Raw genomic sequence first — 23,013 nt, forward strand, 5'->3', positions numbered from 1 at the left:
GGTATCTGAAATTAAAGAACATGCCAATAGCTATCTCCCTGTTTTACTCTTGGTATTTGCTTCCACACCCGTCTGGCTCTGGCAGCAAACTCTGCCCACATGGCTCCATCATGGAGATCTTTCCATGCCCAGACTCGTTTCCTCTCTGTATCACCTCTCCAGTTGCATGAGCACAGATTTTTATAAGGCAAAATCAGTTTCCTGGACTATCTGGTTTTAAAACACCCTTTTCTCACACCCTTTCCTCTTTCCAACCCTTCCCAAAAGGTCAAGGTCAGGCAGAAACGGAACTTGTGAACCAATATTGTTTTGGGCTTAATGCATTGTGAAACTGCACCTCGGATTTCCTCTGCGGACTGACTGACCCATATGTTGATTATTTTTCTGCTTCCTTCTTGGTTGCAGCAGATTTGCTTCACCAAACACTGTCTTGACTTCCACTTCTAAGTATAGCAGAACATGGGTACATTTAGCATGGCAATTCCTGTTTACATTGTTTGCTGCCATTCATGTCCTCTGAACTTGTTTACTTTTGGAGTCACAGGAAGTCTGACTTTGGTGGGAGTGGAGACAGGACTGTTCACTGTGCAAAAAGTTTTAGATGAACAGAGACAGATGAATTTATACTCACTTGAAATTAAAAAATATGCAGTGGCAACATGGTTATTTGAGCTCACAAGTAGACAATTTAATACATTTGTTCTGTCTCTACTTTCTTTTCACAATTGGAATCATAGAACAGTTTGGGTTGGAAGGGACCTCAAAGATCATCTAGTTCCACCCTTGCTGCCACAGGCAGAGACACAAATCTCTGTCCCAGTAGCAATACACAAATATATCTCCATGAATGTATGTCCCAGTATGCAAATATATCTCACAAATCCAAATATTTGAATTATGGGGGGCATATTTAGGGGCAAAAGAAGATTTTTACCTAATTCTTATAATTTTTTTTCTGGCTATGCTCTCTTTTTCTTCCCAAAACAGGGCCTCTTCCTTGCAAAACAGTTTACATATGTAAAGCCACAAAAATAAACCTCTGAGAAAATCTTTCCCACTTCCAAATCTTCCCTCTACTTGCGCTGAACACCTCAGCTAGGAAAATCCATTCCCAGTCTAATAAAAATCATTCTTCGTAATGACAACTCCTGACAGCTCCTCCCTGTTCCATTAAACATTCAGCTTGTAGAGACCATAAATCCCTGTATTTATCTGCGTCCCATCTTTGCATTGTGTTGAAGTTGGAGCGTTCCTGCCTCCCTGGGAGTGACAGCAGGCACAGACGTGCCAATATTCACAGTTCCAGCTCGCCGGCGTGCCCGGCTGTGGGCAGAGGCACGGCTGGAGCACAGTGACCATTTGTCTGTGCTTTCCAGCTGCCTGCAAATCTGCTGCATTCATGCCCAGAGTGGTAGAGCTGGCAGGAGTGCAGTGCTGAAATTCTCAGAAAAGCCTGATGGTTTCTGTTGAACTCACTTGCCTCATTTAAAAGCTGCATTTGCTGGGGTCATCTGAGGATGAGAGTGGCTGGGATTCTTTTTTTTTTTTTCCCCTGGGGTCCCACTTTGTTAAGAGTGTTTCCATGCAAATCCTAGCACTTCCAAGCTACTTAGCAAAATTCCATAGGCTTGCAGAGACTCTGCACTACACACCCCTTGGGGAGATGGATGTTAGTTTTCAACAGGATTCCTAGAAAAGTTAAAGAGGTGACTGAAGAAGGGTTATTTGATCCAGCTCATATGTAGGTAGCGGGCCAGCTTAGCTAAACAAGGCATTGTGCTTCAAATAACTAGAGCAGTCTAAGAGGTAAATGTTGGGAGGACATGGGAAAGGATTTCATCAGCCCAAAACTAATAAAACCAGGGATGGAAACACAAGACTTAGGAACTAGAGAGTGGAGAAATATCTAATTTCAGGCACTCTGGTGTAAAGGTGAAACTGCCTTGTTAATGTGCACTTTGGTATAAGCCAGTTCTGGCATCAGAGCCTGCCCTTGAGGGTCGCTTTTTTCACCTGCTTTTGTTTTTCTCCACCCGTAACAAACTAGTGATTGTACTGGGGGGAGGTAGGGTGAGGCAAAACCCCGGACTTTTTTCATTTTTGAGAATGGACTTACCGAAAAAAAAAAATATATATATATATATATAGATCTTCTTTTAAATTATAAAAGGGCAAACTTCATCCATGTGGTTTAATTCAGTTTCACATGCAATAACCTTTCAAATGGTGCTTGAAAGTCAAGTCAAATTTCAATATAAATGATATTTCAGGTTAACATTAACGTATGAGACACTGCCCTTTATGTTTTTCTATCATCCCTTTGAATGTGTTGAACAGTAATTTTAATAGAATCATAAAAATCTTCAATTTCCTCTGTAGATTTAACCAATGCCAAGAGCAGTAAAAGAGTTATGCTTCTGTCTCATTTGTAAGGTTTGTGATTGTTTTAACATCACCATTCTTGCAGGCCTTGTGTGCACAGAGCCTGAGCCTGCTACCTCTTTGCTTAGAAATACCATCCCAGGAAGAACCATTTAAATTTTTTTATCCTTTCTTTGCTTCTTCCGACAGGGAGGTTAAAACTGGAAGCTACAAGTGGAAATAAAAAAAAATATATTAAAAAAAATTTAAAAGGTGGTATGGAAATATCCAGACACCAATGTGTTTCATAATTTGGCTTCAGTGAATGTTCAGAACTGTGAATTAAACAAAATTAAACAAGGACACTGGAAAGTTATTTAAATATGCATCAGATGCAGAAATTGAAGCCTGCAAAGTAATTTCTTAGGAAACATTCCAGTGACAGAAAACAGTGGGCAGAGCAAAGATACAATCTCAGCTTAAGCTGCAGCCTTTCAAGGTCTCTGTTGTGCAGGAGAGGAAACTTGTCACCACAAGCACCGCTGGCACAAAGAAGGTGCAGGAAGGCTGAAGTGCCACCCCAGCTTTGGTGGCCTCAGCAGCCCATCCCCAGGGCAGCCACCTCGTGCTGGTGCCAGCAGCCATGCAAAGGGCTGGGCAATCAGCCCATGGCAGCTGGGAGCTGGGGATGCAGCCAGTCCTGCCCTGGAGGATGGCATGGCCATGGGGATCAGGTGTGGAGAGCCTGACCCACCCTCCCCAGCACGGCAGAGCTGGCCAAGGGTGGGTGCTCTGTGTCCCAGGAAAGGCAGACCCTGCCTGGCACAGGTGGACACCCAGGGTCTGTCACACCCCCAGCCCTCCTGCCCCATGAAACACCCACTCTGGAGGTGCCTGCGGGGTTAGAGCAGCTGCCTCACTCACACTTGCCTTGCCCAGTTTCAAAGAGGAATCACTTGTACTGGCTGAGCGCCTCTAGAAACAGCAAATGCTGCACAAAGGAGAATAGATTTACATTTTTTCTGCATTTGGGCTGTGAGAAAGACATGGCTTCTCATACAGAGGTAGCTTGATTAACATTTAAAAACTCACAGATTTTTTTTATTTATTATTATTTTCAATTTTAAAAAATTGGTAGGGTTTTGGAGGATTTTTGCCTTGCCATGTCTGGTGAAAACCCTTCATCAAAAGCTCCTCTGATGTTTTCTAAAGAAAAAATGCTGGTCTGGCCATGTGAAAAGGCAAAATGAAATATTGCATCTCACCCCAATATTTCCAGGGCATCAGTTTAGGTGTAGAAGAGGCAATTTGCTGCTTTTATGAATATTTGCCTAAATTTGGCCAAAGGAGCCATGTCAACTTACAGAGTGATACTTACAGTAACTTACAGTGAACTTGTTGAGGTGTGAAAGTGTAACTTCCAAAAAGCTGTGGAACTCCACTTCCAGTCTATAGGCACAGAAGTGGAGTTACTCAGCCTTCCAGGGCTAGATATTGCAAGCTGCCCTCAGAAACGGGTTATTGGATGGGTTTCACAGCATTTCAGGACAAGTCTTCCCTGGATGACTGGCAGATCATCTTATTTTTTCAGACACCTTACTACAGACACCAGCTCTATGATTTCCATTTATGTTTGCTATGAACACGTGAAGAACTATGAAATACTAAAGGCTCTGAAATAGAACATCATAATCATCTTATCTTGGTGCCTTTTTGGCACAGAGGTGTCTGGCTCCACTCAGCACCTGTATGATAGGTCTATTAATGCCTCTATACAAGGCCGTTATGAACAGAAATGCAGTAGTTTGGGAGAATTGATAAGATCCTGTAACAATGAGAAGGACTGAAGGAAGTCCAGGAGGAAACTAATAATCCCATATGAATTACTAAACAGAGCCAGAGGCAATACTTAATAATGAGACTAAAATAGCCTTGATCACATCAGCTAAGAGTTCAGCATGATGCAAAAGAATAATGTAAAGCTGTGATTTAAAAAATAATCTTGAATTATTTTACTTCTTAACCTTAAACTCTTCTGTGAATTAATCAATTGACAGAATGCAGGATTTTTTCTTGTACTCGTGCATTAACTATGCAATGCACCCTTTCCAAATTCACAGTGTTTTGATCTGAAACAGCCTGAATATTTGGAGATGATTTATTTTGTGCCTAATTATTGACTTATTTTCTAATGACGGACTATTAGTTTAATTTCTTAAGAATTATCTTCAATATTTTGCATAGTAAGCAATAATTTTGTAGGATTGCATATCCCTGGGTTAGGATTAGCTACAGCCAACCTTATCCTACATTTATTTTTAGCAGAAAATGTCTTGAAATTTTACACTTTAAGCTTCAGTCATGCCATGGGACTAACCCACAAGAACAATCTGGATGATCCATTTTTTAACAGACATGTATAACATCAGTGGGACATAAAGCTTTGAGTGCAGAAAATGCTTAATTGTGTTTCGGAATTGGGCCCATGGATATAACATCAGTTATGGTTATTTGCAAGTTACATTTCAATATCCAGCTTTGCAGGCTGTGTGTTTTTGTAGTTGCAACTTTCCACCTCCCCCGCACCGATTTAAGTGATGTTATTCTTGGCTAATAGTAATTGTGAGAAAATTGAATTCCATCTGTTTCCACCAAAAGCGGAAAATAGAATGTGAGAATCAATAGAAGACTGCACTTGTTACACACATTTGTCACAATCAGTGACTTTGCTAAGGCAACATGTCCGCAAGTATGATTTGCAAAATAAATAGCAAGTCAGAGCATCTGATCACCAGCTGGCTTATTTAAAAGTCAGAGCCTCTTTGACAGCTACAGATCATGAACTTTTAGGCATTGCATGGCCCCTCCAGGCTCGATCAAGGGGAAAGACATCTTTCAGCACACAAATGGAGGGAGGAAAATTTTAATACAGGTCTGGATGTGCACTCCTCATCAAAGTTTTGGGTTTACATCTGGTGGTTTCCCCATCCTAGATGATCCCTTTCTCATATCTGTGCTGATTACTCCCCATCCCCTGTAATTTCATACGTACTTGCTGTGAGTCACCAGAGATTTCTCTGTGACTAATGCCAGCATCATTTCAGGTTTTCTCCTTAGCTAATGTTGTCAGAATTGAAATCTCTGTGGCTGCCTTTGGCTGAGCTGTCCAACCCAAGTCATTCACTGATTCATGGCCTTGACCAAAGCACAAAAAAGCAAACACTGAACAGTTTAATAAGTCCTAGCAAGCTTGTGTTTCATGCACAGGCACAGCACCACTCTTTTTTTCTCAAATACATATTTGAGCCACCTCATAGGACATACTAGTGTCTTATCTGCCTGTTTTTAATACAACCATTGGCTGGGTGGATCATTTCAGGAGTCCTTCAGCAAGAATTGCTAGATTCCTTCTCAGAGTACAGTGTGTACTTTATCACATCTTTGCCTAATTCTGCTACAGTCCCTGTGTAATACAGCATATTTTTGCAGATGGTGCTGTGACACAGCCAGTCTCAGCTCATGATTTCTTGCTGTGTCAACAAAGCCCAGTTTAGCCATGGCAGCAGAGCATCTCCCCTGTCCCCCTGAACCACATCCCTACCCAAGCGTGCAGCGTGCCATCCACAGGCCCCATCCCCAAATAAAGCACAGCTCTGGGGTGCACAGAGGTACCAGACTAGTTGCTTTGTAGCTGGGGGTCTCCTCAGCACTGTGCAAAGCTCAGGTCCAGGTCAGTGGCACGGGATGAAGCTGAACTCACCTCCACCCACTGCCAGCAGGAGGAAGACCAAGGCCACCCCAGCTGCGTTAGCCGAGAGTCCCTCCCAAGAATAACAGGAACAGCTCACAAATTTAAAAGGTGAATTGGGGATTCCTCAGTCCTTAGGAGACTCACAATCATGTAACTGGTATGGTTTTCATAAAATGGATGCTCAACCTAAAATGCTCAAGGGCCTTGATCTTCAAAGTTAATGCCTGTTGTTTGCCAAAATGTGCAGGAAAAAGGTGTGTGTGACTCCTGCACTGCAAGAGTAAAAACAGGAGTCATTAACAAGGAACATTGTTGGATGAATAATGCCATTATGTTCATTAACAGCATGCCTTCATCTGGAACTCTCTTTGCCATACCTGGGCTTGAATTTCAGCAGAGCATACATGCACTGAAACCTGGAAAGTCCAAAGTGGTTAATTACAATGTTCAGCAGCCTAAAAAGACTCCCATAGGCAGAGAGATTTAAGGCACAACAACAGCCTGTAATTTAGAGGGAAGCAAGTAAAAAGGGACAGAACAGAGAAGTGTAACTGAAAGAACCACTTGGGACAAATAGGGTAAATTTAGATGTTTAGTTTTTCCTAGAGGCTTCCCTATAGGATTGGCAGTTATACCGTAAAATTCTTAAATGAGTCAAAGAAATATTTTCTACAGTGCCTAACAGCTATGAAAATGTTAGGAGGGAATAAGGAGTCAACAACTTTAAAAGAGGGCAGACACTTAAATTTATATCTGTAATTATCCCAGCTGAAATAAAACATATGGAGATGGGTCTGTAGCAGGGTGCAGGACAAAATCCAGTTGCTAAAGGCCAGGCTCCATATGATAAGGACTTTTCATATCAGCTGACAGAAAGGTGAAGCTTTGATAATTTCATAACAATAAGCCAGAGTTCCATGGTACAGTGAGTGCCAGATGCCAACAAGAGTTTCCAAGTCTTACTTTTTAAAACTCCAGGGGTTTACAAACATTAATAACACATACATTCATATAATATTCATAGAGGTTACAGAGAGAAATGCTGCTGTTATTTCTTTCCCAATCATTGCAGAGTCTTCCCCTGCCTTTTCCAGCAGGAAATGGCCAGCTTAGGAAAGGGAACAGCATGTGGCTCCAGTCAAAGTGAACATAATGGGAAATGGAAAACCCCGAATGGGGCAAAAGTTCATGAGTTTGGTGCCAGTAATCAGTTACTTCTAAGCTTGTTTGGGTTTTGTTGGGGGACTTTTGGGCTTTTTTAAGGGAAAAAAAAAAAAAGCTAAATAAATCATATCTGGGAGGAAAATTAGGTTCTCTGAGGATGAAAGCATGAGTAAACTGAAGTGCCAAGATCTGAAGGCAAAAGCTGTGGCAGATCCATATCCTGCATTAATCAAGCAGATACAGAGAGATGTACTGTACTGACCAGCTGGTTATCTGCTTCCTGCCCTCAGAGGCAAGATGTCCTGACCACATGTGCCCTAGCACAGGCTGAACCTTAATCCAATCCCAAAAAAAAATTATAACCAACATCTATCTTGAGAACAACAAACTGAATCCAGGACACTCTTAGTAAAAAAAATTAATCGCATTCTTTGTTAAAGGTGAGGGGGTTTTGAAACATCCTGATTTTAAAGATTTGGTGTCTATTCTTCCTACATGAGTTTCTGAGTTTTGAATCTTTCTGGTGTACTCAAGCCTTGTTTCCAGGTCACTTCTCATGACTTAGTTCCTGATTCTTTTGTTATTACCATCTGCTTCCAGCTCCCTGGTTTCCCAGTCCAGATTGTAGAGGTATTTATTCTTTCTGACTGCAGGCAGGTAAATTCCCAACATCCACAGAAGCAAAGTTCTGATTATGAATTGTGTCTAATTGTCTCATTAGGGTTCTGGGATTGCCCTTCCAGGAGAAAAAAAGGGCAAATATTGACCCAAGAAGCATCCAGAGGAGCCGCTCTATAAAGAGATAATTGATAGATATATAGATACGTAAGTGATAAGAAATTAAATTATATACATAAAACTTAATGACATATAGACAGAGATAGAGATATAGATATCAAGAACACCCTGAAAATGGACATGTGCTTGTGCATGGGGAATTCCAAATCTAGTTTTATTGTGGCCCAGTAAAGATGAGAACTGGCTTGGCACTCATGATGGTCACACTCCTGTTCCTCAAAATGAATAATGACTAAATTCTGAGTACAGAATATCTTCCTAAAGTCTGACCTAAATCTGCCCTTTTTCAGTTTAAAACCATTGTCCCTTGTCCTGTTGCTGCCTGTATAAATACCCTCTCCTCCTTTTCATAAACCCCCTTGAGGTACTGGAGTCTTTGGAGATTCCTCGGCAGCAGCTTGCACTTGCACTGCTGCCCACCACGCCACAGGCTGAACAGACTTTGTGTGATGTGAATCCCCTCACACAGAAATCCTGCTTGCTCTGGGAAATCACCTCCCCAGGGGCCCTCTCTTACTTCTCCCTTCTTCAGCAAATGGGAGGGGAACAATTCACAAAGCTCACACTAACACTGAATGCCAGAGGTAAATAAACAAGGTCGCAGTGATGTTGAGCACATCCTCTGAAGGTTCATGCTGCAATGTGTGGGTGGAGTGTCCTGAGCAAAGCAGCTCTGGGTAATTTGTGAAGAACAAAGCTGGTTCCAGCTCATTCTTGCAAGAGCATCTCAGCGCAGAGCGCAGCCACAAAACATTTCCCGTCCTGTGATATTTGTCAGCCGAGCAATCTGCAAAAATCCCTGAATTTCAAGGGGAAAATGTGACAGATTGTTTGTTGAATGCAAGCTACTAAAAGTGGTAAATGACTCTTTTTTACTACCTCTCCTGATACGTGCAGCTGAACATACAAATCACTGAGTTCACTGGAAGTCTGGAAAAACTCACAGTTCCGGAGTTAATCATTAATATTGTGGGGTTACAGGGAGGTATTTTTAAGATTGCCATAGCATGTGGGAAATTCCCATGTGAATTCCCTGCAGGTTTTCAAGAAATAGCCTTTTCTATTTGGCTCAGATGCTTTTATAATTGTTTACATAAATTGAATATGAAGTATCAAGGTCAGATATTTTCCAGAAAGCCAAAGCAAACAATTTACCATTCTGTTGTAGAAGAAAACACCCGAACAATTCCAACATAGGCCAATTTCCTTTTTCTTACTCTTGCTTTATGTGAAATTACGCTATTTTGTAGAAAACACTGGAACTCTGATTACTTAAAAGCATGTCAATCTACTGTCAATCCACCATGAGGTGCCGTGTCAGCTCAGTTCCCAGCATAAGCTCTGAGGACCTAAAAAATTATATTCATACAATTGTAATGGCATGATTTTTATGGGCTCTCTATCTCCCAGTTCGTAGTATCAGTGGAAAGGATAGCCAAGGACAATGTTTTCTTTTTCTTCTCAAATTGATAAAGTTTGTACCAAATCGGAGCATTATTGTTGATATCTTCTCGTAAAAACCCACTCAGAAAATGACCTTTGTGCTACCTAACCCCAATGGCTTTGGATGTTTTTTTGGATGACTGGAAAAGTCATCCAGTCCTTCAGCTGCTTTGGAAAGAGAAACCCTTTTCCCTACTAACCCTACTCAGCTGGAATAGAAACCTTCTGTATGACACCCTGGCTGTGACCCCTAGTCAGTATTTTGTCACCAGCAATGAGGGTTTCAGGATTAAAGAGCCCAATACAAGCCAAAAATGCCAGTATTTCTCCCAGGAGGGGCCAATCCTCTTGACCAACATAATACATAGACCACAAATTTTGAAGGACTAAACAGATGAAGTTTGCATCATATCTGCTTCTCCTGACCTCTCTCATGCCCAGAGGCTCGCACTGGGAAGTCACTGCTGTAGACAGAACCATAAAATCATTTATGTTGAAAAGGTCTTTATCATCAACTCCAAGTATTAACCCAGCACTGCCAAGCCCATCAAAATATAAGCAAATGTGTTAACAGCAAAAGGTAATTTAAAAAAAAAACACATAAAATGAACCTTCTATGTAACACCATCCATTTGGAGATTATGTATCTTATGAAAGTCTAACACTTAATTATAGAAAATTAAATAAGATTAAGTAATAATTGAACAGTGGCCCCTCTGATACATTCACAAAACAAACTTGTGTTATGGAAAGATTTTATGTTAGAAAAGATGTTATGAATCCAGGGAAATTATATATGGGTCAACTTATTAAAAAAAAAAAAAAAAAAAGAAAGAAATCAAAACCAAACACAGAAAAACCCCAATAACACAGCAACAACTGGAAGCCCAAATTTCACTTAAAATACATATTCAAGCATCTGCATCTACATCTCCTTCTTCAGCAAGCTGAGCATCCAGAATTTGCACTGCTTGAGAAATTTCAGCTGATATAAACAGCTGGAACCAAATATAGGTCAGTAAAAAATATTTTAAGAATTAGACGTCTTTGAGAATGGTAACACTATGTATTTTCAACATCTTTCTTCTTAAAATCTAGCACTCCCTTGGGTATCAGAGGTCAACAAAGGTGTGAAGCTCCCTTAGAGGGTACTGCCTACCCAAACTCCAGGTCAGATCCAAGACTGGGCATTTCCCCAGCGGTGCTTTAACAAAAACTCATAAACATCCTCACTGCAATGAGACATGAAAAATAAATATCAGGATGAGAAAATAAAGCCACTGAAATGTAGGTTTGGGCCAGTGCTCTCAGGAAGGACCCAGGCCAATTAGTCTGAGTCCAGGCAAGAATGAGGGAAGGCTTAAACACCATAAATTAAGAAGAATGATTAAAAGGATGGGATTTGTTTAGTCTAGAAAGGAGAAAATTAAGAGGAATCATGATAGCAGTCTCCAAACAGAGGGACTTGTAGCTGTGTAAGAAAGGAAATTACCATCTCCTGTGATCCCTGGGAGCCTGGAAAGAAGCATTGGTGTCACACCGGCCCCCAGGCAGGACATGAGCAAGGCAGTAGGAAAGAAGTTTGTAACATTAACCAGTGATAAGCCTTGAAAACATTTCCTAGGAAGGTTGTGGGGCCTCTGTCACTACAGGTTTTTGAAAACATTGAAGCAAACATATGCCAGGAGTAGTTAGTGTGAAGCCAACTCCACCTGGGTGAGGCAATGGACTGGGTGACCTCTCAAGAGCTTGCCCAGCCCTATTTTCAATTATTCTGTTCTTCCTTTCTTAAGCTGTGTGGAGAGATGTGCAATTGCTTGTCACAACCTGTTTATAAAAAGCAATTCTCTTGCAAAATTCCAATAGGACACCCCAAGACAGCACATTAGAAACAAACACTAAATCTTATTTCTTTACACTGCTGCCTTGACACCACAACTTCTTGTCCAGTCCTGTTTTTCATCTGGCTGTCACAGGTTGGCTCCAAGATTTTTAAGAGCCCATTCAGAAGCATTGTTAAAATAGAAGTCTCTGTCTCAATGAATAATTAACAACAAAGTTCCAGATGTTTTTAGAAATAGAAAATATAGTTAACTAATGCTGTAATTGATAGTAAGACATTAGGAAGAAAAGGCACCACTGACCAGGAAATATCCTCCAGTCATGTACTGCAGTCTAAGATAAGCAAATACTAAAATTAATTCAGCAATTTGGTTTTGATGCACCGAAAACATGTCTGGAAAGAACACATGTATCCTGCTCTTCTGTACTCCTCATCCAGCATTATCATTCATCCAGGTCCAAAGCTACTGAGGTATTTAACTTTTTATCTCTATTCCATTGGGAACCAGGTAGTTGAGCAGCACTGCACAGCTGAGCCTGGATTTGTACATCAAGTCCCATGTCATCCTGAAGAGTCTTCCCAAGGTTGGCTGGCCATGGACCTAAGGACTCCAGGAATTGTTTGCCCACAGCTGTGGTCATGGAGATGTTCTCTGAGCAGGCTGTACCTAACTGCAAACAAATACACTCACACAAACAAACACATAGTTTGACATTTTATGCAGGCCTGGAGTGTTTGGTTAAAGGTCAGAAAACCACAACAAATAACATTTCAGAGTGTTTTCATTACTTCCTTCCACCTAAAATTGTTCCTCTATTTTTAAGGCTGTAATCTTCCTTCTCAGAAACATTCAGACACTAAAATCTTTCTCATTCTAGGCCACATCTCTGTTTCTATTTTTTAAATCCCCTCCTAATTTTTCAGGAATTCATCTGGAAATTCAAATAACTTTTTTTTTTTTTAGCTAATATGTGATTGTACAATGTCTACATTGAGTAACTATGCTGTTATTTGGGCTGACTGTCTGAATTATGTCCCTTTTCCTTTCTTATTTTAAGAGTTTTGCTGCCTTAAATCCCCATTTAGATTTCTTGTGACTGGACATATGCTGTGTCCTGCAGACACTGCTGTCATTTGCAGGCTTTGTAAGATCAAAGAATAATTTCTAGTCTTTGAAGTTCAACACTTTAAAATCTACTTCCCAAATTAGAAAGAGTTGGAAGAGTTTTTCTTCAACATCCTGGCTTCCTGTGATACCTTTATAAGCTTCTCTTCCTGACCACATGAGCTCAATGCCAACCCCAATGTCACCACTGATTAAATGCAATTTAAATGTGGTGCCTCTCCCTCTGCTCAGTCCCAGCTGGCACTCCACAATGCAAAAACAAGTGAGGGAGAGAAGACTATCTCCAGGTTGTAGCTGGAATGTGGGAAATTCAGTTTGCCACACTGATTGCCCACTTAGTGTCAACTCCAGATGGAATTCTCCAGTGAGACTTAGTTGCAGACATCCTACAGGACCACAGAATCATGGAATGGTTTGAGTTGGAAAGTTATTAAATACATCTCATTTCACCCCCTGCCATGACCATGGACACTGCCACTAGACCAGGTTGCTCCAAGCCCCATCCAGCCTGGCCTTGACCTTCCAGGGATGGAGAGTCCACAAACTCTCTGGGCAATTGATAATCAATGATAATTGATCTTATGGTGTATGTTTTTACCTTGCTCCACCCCATCACAGTGGGACTCCTTCTCAGCCAGGGTGGTGACAGACTCATGTTTAGCCATCCATAACTCTATGTATCCTCTGAAGTAATGTGTGTGTTTTGCTTTTTAAGCTATTTAAGCTTTTTTTCTTTTTTTTTCCTAGATCACAATACCAGAATAATGATGGGAATATTTTAAACTAATGAAAGGATATATTCTGATCATAACTCATTAACTTTGGACTGAAAAGTGCTACCATCCAATAATCCTAATCCTAATTACAAGTAATAATGTCTTTCTCCTTGGAATGGACAGTTTCAATTCACTGCAAATTCAAAGCAATTTAACAATAGGACTGACAACAGGAACAAGAGAATAGCCACATCTATTTAGACAGCATAAAGCAGTGCTTGCTGTACAACAGTGGCTTGTGACTGACTGAACAACTGGGAAAACTCAGCAGGGCTGCTTTTTGAAGAAAAAGATGGATAAGTGTAAATTCATTTGGGCACGACAAGCTGATAGCGAACGCAACAGCGACACAATTATCCGCCTTCAAAAGACAAGGAGGAAGGCACATTTCTTTATTCATATGATGCCATTAAAAATAAATAAACTAGCCAAGTGACAAAGGCACGTGGGCTGCAGTATTATTCCACCACAAAACACTGGGTTTCTGGAGAGACCTTCTGCAAGGGCAGGAGTCCCCCAGGCTCTGCTGCAGAGGACGCAGCTCCGTGCTGCCGGGAAAAGCTCTTCCATGGAATAATTAGACAACAAACCCAACTGTGGAAAGCTTTGGGAGTCAGAGTCCCCTGTCCTCATCCTTCACAGTAAATAAAGGGTAAGTGATTGCCTTTGCATGAAAACAACCTTCCCCTCTACATTGGAGAATGGCAATGGGAATTACAGAAGCCTCCAAATTTGCTCAGATCTCATGCACAGTGCTGTGTCAAGGCAAGCCTGGAGGATTATGAAAGAGTAATTGCTCTGCAATAGTTTCTCTTTGTGCTGCTTTGCTCTTTGGATTGCTGTATGGATTGATCTCCTCTCAGTTCCCTGAGCAAATTGCCTCTCCCAGCTATCCCATGTGATGTTTTTGGGATATCCTGAAACAAAATGGTTCAAGGCTGAGGTCTGCTGGGACCCTGGAGATGTCCAGCTCAGGGTGTGTGTAAGTCATTGTGTGCATATTGCAAAACAAATGTCAAAAGTTTTCTGTATTCACAGGCAAATGCAGAGCAGCCTTAAAAATAAAAATAAATGCAAAGAAATGCTTTACTCTTTATCAGGATGAGAGGAAAAGACTGCACATCCCTGCTGATACATCAAGGATCCCCCCTTTCTCACACTAAGGCTGTATCCACCCACCTCCCCTTCAATCTCACTTTGAAACAAGGAAGACCAGCTGATGTTTCCTCTGAGACCACAAATATGAGAGCAAGCACAGTAAGCAGAATCCCACACCATTATGGAACCAGATTTTGCAATCCTTTTTGCTCCACTTCCTCCCTTGAAATTAAAGCCTCATGTGTCAATGTCACCCTACTCCAGCCAGAATCCTTCTCCTCCCTCCAGCCCAGTTTCTTCTGCTCCAAGCTGACATCAAGGACACAGCTTCCTACAGCAGCAGACTGAACACTGGAAGGGGATGTTGAGGGGATTTTCCATATTCCTAATGCTAGACAGCAGAATTAATTCAATCCATAATGCAAGAGGCTCTCTCCACATCCTCTTCTGGAATATGGCAGAGGTATTGATTTCCTCTCTTTCCTGTAAGGCCTATTTCCTGTGATGCATTTGAAAGCAAATTTAGAAAATACAATTGGCTGTACAAAATATGAAGTTCTCATGTATTGGGGATGAAAGCCGAGAGGGTTCTGAGGCATTTCAGCCTAAGCACTGTCAGAATTGAAAAAAAAAAATTAAATTACAGTGTCCACAGTGATCGGGATTAATTAGCCTTATTTTCTCAAGCTTTTCCCTTAGATTAATAGACTGCTAAGAAGATAGAGCACAAAGGTGCTCATGCCACCACATTTCATGGCATTTGATCATCCTTGAGATTTAGTCTTCCTAGAGCCCAACCTGTTGCCAAAGGAAACATCCTGAAAGGGCAGCACAGAGTCCACCTCTGGGAAGAGGCAGCCAGTGATCCCTGGGCAGTGCAGCGAAGCTTGCATCACCTTTCTAGATGTTTGACAAGAGATCCTGCCTTTGGAAGGCTAATGCTATATGGGATGAAAGTAGAGAGATGTTTTTACAAAGGACTTAGTCTGAGCTCCTACCCAAGTACTCTTCCTACTCTTCTTTCCTGTTTGACACAAAACATCTTGTACCTAGTCCTGCCGTGCCTCCAGCTCTTCCTGTCTGATTTACTGGAGTAAGAAGGACCACAGGTTCTGCTGGAACATAAGCTGGAAACCAGGGCTGGAAAAAAACCTGCTGCCCAGGACAATTCTCAGAAATTTAAATTTAAAAAAGCCCAAGAAACAGACTTGTTCCATGAAAAAGAAAATGTTGCAATGTACAAACCGAAAACACGCAAAACTCAAACTGGTCAGTCACAGCACTTCATCTCTGTGTTTCTGAGAAGTTCACTGAAATACCAACCTTTTATTGCTTTTTGTTTCCAGAAGGGATGTGGCAATTTCAGAATATCAATTTTGAAATGTCACTGTCTTTCAAACAGTGAGGCTTAGCCTTTTCTGCCAGTACTTCTCATTTCAAACAATTGGCAGGTCCTGAGGAAAAAATACTTAGGTAAAAAAAAAAAAAAAAAAAAAGCGTTTCTTACAAGTTCTGAAAACCTTGCAGAGTACACTGCAGCACAAATGTATCTGCATCAATCAAGTGCAAATATTGCCTTGGTTCTCTCCCAGAGCTTCCCAAATGACACACATCCAATGGCTGCTTGTCCCTTCACCCAGCCCAGGAAGAAAGCAGATGACCTGGGGTCCTTGCACCCCTGCTGAATCCAAATAAACCACACAATAAAATCACCAGGAAGGTCGTTCTTCAATTTACCTTTCTCTATACATTGAGCACATAGAAAGCTGGTGCTGAAGATGGTGGCTTGAGAGGATAGTGAATTTTTAATCAGGGATTATATTGCTTTTTGGAAGACACACAGTGGCAGATATTAAACTGTGATATTTCAACTGTCTTGTCTTTGGTTGATATTATTTTCCTTAAAAAATGAGATAGCTTCAAAAAGCAAGCATGCATATTAATGTTCACTCTCCTGCACGTGCCCTCTCACCCTTCCCCAGACCTCTCTGGCAGCTCTGTCCTCCCAGGTGCTGGCAAGTGGCTGGGCACGTTTCTGCTTTGGAGAGAGAGACATCCTTCCTGCTGCTGCCAAAACCAAAAGCAGTTCCTGATACTAATTCAATTTCTTGGGAGAGTGCATTATTCCCATTTGCAGCTAATTGTCAGGTTAGATTCCTCATGGGAACTGATTCAATACAAGAACAATACAAAGGTCTCAGATGCTCATCTTTAGCAAGGCCATTTATACAGCAAAACCATAGAGTAGAATCACAGACTATCCTGACTTGGAAGGGACCCCCAAGGATCACCCAGTCCAGCTCCTGGCCCTGCACAGCACCATCCCCAGGAGTCACAGCCTGTGCCCCAGAGCATTGTCCAAACACTCCCGGAGCTCTGCCAGGCTGCTGCTGTGAGCACTGCCCTGGGGAGCCTGTTCAGTGCCAGCCACCCTCGGGGGGAAGAGCCTTTTCCCTTTTCCTGATATCCAACCTAAACCTCCCCTGACACAGCTTCAGGCCATTCCTTGGGTCCTGTCACTGTCACCAGAGAGCAGAGATCAGTGTCTGTCCCTCCTCTTCCCCTCATGAGGAATTTGTATCTGCACTGAGGTCTCCTCTCTGTCCCCTCAGGCCTGAACAGACCAAGTGCCCTCAGCCTCTCCTCACACGCTTCCCCTCAAGGCCCTTCACCATCCCTGTGCCCTCCTTTGGATGTTCTCTAATAGTTTAATGTCTTTCTTATGTTGCAGGGCTCAGAACTGCCCCCAGGACTCGAGTCCATCCCAGAGCAGAGCAGAGCAATGGCCTCCCTCCACGCCAGGACTCGAGTCCATCCCAGAGCAGAGCAGAGCAATCCCCTCCCTCCACCATCTCATGATGCTGTGTTTGATGCACCCCATCAAAAGCCCTATCCTGACTCCAGGCTGCCATCAGACAGGACCTGACATCCTCAAATCATTCTTAAAAATGTCAAGGGCGCAACTTGAGGCTGGGTAGTAAAAAGTTCACAGATCTGCACACCTTGAGATGATCTCCCAGGAGAGGATGCTCAGCTGTGTGTGCAGAGCTGACACAGGCTGGGCTCTCTACTCCCCCACCTCAAGCCCATGTGCAAGTGTGTGTTTATCTTCAGGCATAAAGTTTTTTAAAAGCTTTCACTGGCCTGCACAGGGTGGTAGATGGCAGGATTAATGGCTGTTCTTCAAAGCTACAAACTGCACGGTGTGTTTGCTCAGACTTTGAGCCATGAGTTACTGCTGTAATTAAATCCAGAAGGAGAGACCATAATAACATTCTGACTTGATTTCCAGTGGCAGAGCACTGATTAAGAGAGCTACATAATAAATGAGAGGCATTTCAGAATCACTCTGTTGATGTTATCTGTAATTTTTTTATAATTAGAAAAGCCTAAAGAAAATTGTATATTATAATTACATGCATTATTAATCCTACTCTAATATGAATTCTTCTATGATTACAGGTTGCAGCACAATTTTTGCAATTTTTTGTATGAGGTCCAGTGTTTACCATGTGTGTCCAGGTTTACAAAAGCCCTTATAAGCAACAGATAAATTGGACTATATTATTTCAAACTCATTGAAAAGCAGAGAAAGTTCAAGTTTATGACTCAAAAATCCAAAAGGAAACAAACAGTTTAGGGTCAATCATTTTACTGTTTAAACTCCATGGCATGATGGAAAGAACATTAATAGAGCAAGCTTCTCTGCAGTCCTTCACACAGAGATCTCAAATAATTGAATTTGAAAGGAGGCACACAGGATATTTAATGATTAAAAGCCCACAATTTACAATTCATTCAGCTCATTTAGAGAAGACTGACCTGGACATGGGGTTTTGTTCTTGGAAAAAAACTCTATTCTACAATTTTCCCTGGCTATTTAGTGCATAATCTTTTCAACATTCTTCATTTAAATCAGAATGGAGTTAGCAGAAGATAAACAGAGAAGCTGTGGATACTTCATCCCTGAGGTGTTCAAGCCAGGTTGGAAGGGGCTCTGCATGATCTTGGTCTAGTGAAACTTGTCCCTGTCCATGGCAGAGGGTTGGAATGAGATGATCTTTAGGGTCCCTTCCAACCCAAGCCATTATATGATTCTATAAAATAATTTGTGCCTTTTATCACCTTTTTTCTATTCACAGTTTAGTTAAAGGTACAAGACTGAGAGGATAAATGGTAAGTTGTTAGATTTCCAAGCAATGAAAACTCCAGCATTTGTATTTCAATACTCCTGTTCTGATCTTTCTCCCTTTTGTTCATTTTTTATTATTATTTTTAGAGCAAACAGCTTGGTTAAATTCTATGCTGACCTTTTTCTGAGCTGATTTGGATACTGCAGAAGTCAATATTGTCTTGGCTTCTCTGTGATGAGAAGATGCATTAAAAGCCCTTTGAGTGCTTGATGCTCACCACAGTATCTCCAAGGTTTCCTGCTGTCACATGAGACAGCAGGCAGATCTCACACAGTACTGGAACTGAATCATTTGACATATTTGGGTCAACTTCACCATGCCTGCTAATGTCTGATTCCCATTTTAACTAATTTGGTTAACAAACTCCATATCCAAAAAGAAACAAGGAAACCCTTACCAAGCAGCAGAGACAAAGCAATATACCTTCAGCATCCTCATGAACTCAGAGATAACAGGATCCATTTGGATTAACCACAGACATGTCCTGAAATATCAGAAATGAAAATATGAGAGTCTGGAAGTGGACAAGTACAAATACACACAGGCAATACTCTCATTTCTGACCCCATAATGTTAGTAATCACCAACTTCAGCCAAATGGATCTCCAGACCAGTTCTTCCCAGGACTGAAATCCACGTGTCAAGACCACCAGCGTCGCAGGACCACCCAAGGGCAGCCTCTGCCAGCCAGAACCACACAACTCCCGTGGCTGAGGGAAGCAAGGCCACGCTAATGCCTGGTAAAGGCCACTTGGAGAATTGTTACAAGGAGGTTCTGAACACGTTCCAGTCACTGAGTGTTGATTCTGGCAGGCACAAACTGAGCCAAGCTCGGTCCCACACTGAGCCTCTGCACTGCACTTGGGGGCTCCCTCCAGATGGTTCCAGATGCCTCTGAATGGGGACCAGCTGGTTAATGTTTTCTTGCTTTGGTTACAAGCAGATAAAACCATTTGCGTCATGGTTACTTTTGACGGAAAATGGTTTTGCTTAATTCACTTTTGGCTCAGTAAAGGGGGTGGTTTTAGCTGGAGACAAAAGGGTTATTCTGTCAGTTTATGGAAATGTTTCACACAGGTTTGCCTGTCATTTAAATGCTCAATCCAAACTCAACTGAACTTATAACAGACACAAAGGCCCCCACTGGTGCTGTCACATGAAATGCATTGGTTGTCTCGTTCACTTATTAGTTGCATTTTGCCATAACATGAACTGACTAAAAACGAGCTTGGATTTCAAGTTTTATGGAAAGATTCCAACCTGGAGGAGCATTAGTCCCCATTTGTGTTTTGTCTTCGTTTACCTTTCATGGTATTTTACAATGTTTACCTTGAAGAACAGATACTTCTAGCCCCATTTCTTGCAGGTGAGAGATTTCCTTCTTTGATTTTTGTAACTGTTAATAATTAAAGAAGGGATTGAGAAAGAATACAGAGGAAAAACCTTCTCAGTCCCAGTTGCCCAGGATTGTATCAGGACAGAGGATCATCCAGCTGGAACAACACTGATTAAACTGGGAAGTGGCAATTTATCTGATCTTACCTTAGAAGTTCTAATGCCAGATCTCATCCCCAGAATATATTTGACTTTATTATGAAGCAAAGAGCCCTTCTACCAAGTAAGATCTTCCAGTTTCTCCCTATTTTCTGGGAAGAGTTTACTTTTGTCTGAGCTGCCAGATCCCACTGTATCAAATTCCCTTAATACAGAATTCCTCTGTCCAAGCATTTGGAAGCACAGATGTTGCTCTTTACAGATTAAGTGGGGTAACATAATTCACCTGATCAGATTTAAATGCCAACTAATGATTAATCAGTTAGATAATTTCTTAATTCAGAGATTTTCTTAATAGTACTATCTTAAATTATTAATTTCTCAATACATTGCTTAAAAACTCAAAAATTAGTATTTTCCTTGTCTATGCACACACAAATCAGATACCTCAACCTCTAAAGTACCCTTATTTTGTTTGATACTGAGATCTACACAAACAGCACCAGGAGTGGAGATGTCTGATTTTTGGTCAGATTAATCCTTGGTGAATCTGGATAAATATTGAGAATTATAAAAACAGACCTGCTACAAGCATGAAAAATGGGAGCCACAGTGTGAAACAGTTCATTTCAACAGGAAAAAATTATTTCTTGTGAAGAGTTGTCATTGACAATGGTATGAAAATAACCACAGATTACCTTAGCTGTGCTGGGAAATGTGCTTTGCTGCTCCCCAAACGTGGAAGTGCAATATAAATCGTGTGCATTTTCCTTTTCTGCTAACTGCTTTCTCTGCCATAAAAAGAGTCTCTGACTGCTAAAGCAAATTGATTCCATGTGCCAACTTCCCCCCAAAATTAGTGAGTCTACTAGTGGATGCACTGCCCCTTTATGGATGCCTGCATCACTTACTGCTCTGGGAATGGGTCTGATGGGGTGATTCAAGACCATCTTATGAAGCACACAGGCAATTATTGCTGGGACAAGAACCCATTTTATACAAAGCTGTATTTATCCTTGGTGTGAAACGACGCTGCTTCAAATTATCCAAGTGACTCTACAGAGACTGTGTTCAGCAGTTAACTCATTAACATTGCAGTCTCCAGATGGGCAAAGACAGATCACATGGATTTATACATTCAGTGAATAGCCAAATTCAGCAGCTCCTTTAAAATTATATCTAAATATTTTCTAACATAGCTAAGAGGTCACTCTGATCTATTTTGGAGTACTGCTTACAAAATCTGTATTGCCTTTGAAAGCAATCTATGTGCTGGATTGTGTTTAAAGGTGCTGTAATCCCTGCTGAATATAATCGGCCACATTGCTTGCCAAATTATGGCAAAAACTGACATCCCCTGCCATTGAATACATTTTGCTTCATGTGTTTAACTCCAGATGTGGATAATACCTATGGTTCATCTACATGTGGTTGTATTTCATCTGCTACCCTGAGTGCTTGAAGCTAAATCAAGTCTGACAGATTGAGAGGTGACACTATATTCCCACTTCAGAGACTGCAGAGCTTCTCATAAGAGAAGCCCAGAAAATATTTATTCCTGCAGTATTCCAAATCACCTAAGAAAAAGATGAGCATAGAATTTAACCAAGCTGTTTGCTTTAAAGAAGAGAGAAACAAAAGGGAGAAAGAAAGATTCATTTCTTAGAAACTGGAGACAAGGCAAATCAAAATAATTATCTTCACTATAAACACGTGTCTTCAAACATCTGGAAGAAGCTTCCCAGTGATGGTAAACTCTTCCAGTGAAGACAGATATTGGTCAGAACTGAAACAGAAGTTATGGAGAAAGGACTCACTGGGTGATGTCTATGGCCAGGGCTGTGATCTGTTAGAATTTCATTATATGTTTTGAACTGAACATCCATGCACCTAAATCTTTTCAAGTGTCATGTTTTTGATTATGTCATCCTACCCCACCCCCCTTTATAAGGCTGTTTATCAATGTGCAGGACCCTTGTCTGATCCTTTTATCTGCCCTTACTCTGCTGTTTCACAGAGAAATGTGTGGGGTTATTTACTAGTGTGTTATTAAAGCCTCTTTTTGTAGATGGATGCATGCTTATATGTTGCCATGTTAACAGGAGTTATATAAAACATGCTGTCATTAAAAGCTCCGGGAATAAAAAGATTACTTCAGCTACACAAAACTGATTTTTTGTGATAATTGAACATCCTATTCTACATTGCTTCCTGACTCCAGCATTACTGTGAATGTGAAGCTGAGAGAGAGAGAGAAAAAGGGAAACTAGCACCTTGCTTAACTTCCAGCCTGGTGCCAATACTCTTCTTACTGCAAGACAGATTAACCAAGGACCCAAAGTAAATTAATTCTCTGTTCAAACATTGCTATCAGAAATTATGTATGGCAGAGTTCCCTGAAAATCACCAGCATATGGAGAATTTCTTCAAAGATTTACAGTTCCCCAGGCTCTCTCAGATAAAGACAACATATTTAGAGAAGGGAACAGCAAGTAAGAGTGACGAGCAGCATCATGTTGCCTTAACAGAATGTCTACCATCCAAATGATGGCATCTTTGATCACTTGGAGCCAAGCCCTCCAGTAGCAGTGTCTGACAACTGCCCTCTCCCTGCCCACCCCAGGTGTTTAATTACACAGAACAGAACAGCAATAAATGAACTGAATTATGCAAAGCAGTACCCTCTCAGGATGGAAATAATGACACAGCCAGGAGAATTTCTTTCAGTAAATCACTTCCATCCCTAGATTTGGACAGAGTTATCAAACAATAGCCCTGGAAGGAATGAAAGATGCCTTTACTTGAAGGCATATCAGCATATGTCATTCCTGACAAAGGTTTGCCCAATCTGCTCTTAATGATCCTACAATCATGGGAATCTCTTCACAATCTCTCCAAGAAACCTATTCCACAGCCTGACTGCCCTTGTCCTTCAAGAGCTTTTCCTAACACTCCATTTGAGTGTC

Source organism: Pyrgilauda ruficollis, unplaced genomic scaffold (genome assembly GCF_017590135.1).
Source record: "Pyrgilauda ruficollis isolate IOZ18807 unplaced genomic scaffold, ASM1759013v1 scaffold1, whole genome shotgun sequence".
Lineage (NCBI taxonomy): Eukaryota > Metazoa > Chordata > Aves > Passeriformes > Passeridae > Pyrgilauda > Pyrgilauda ruficollis.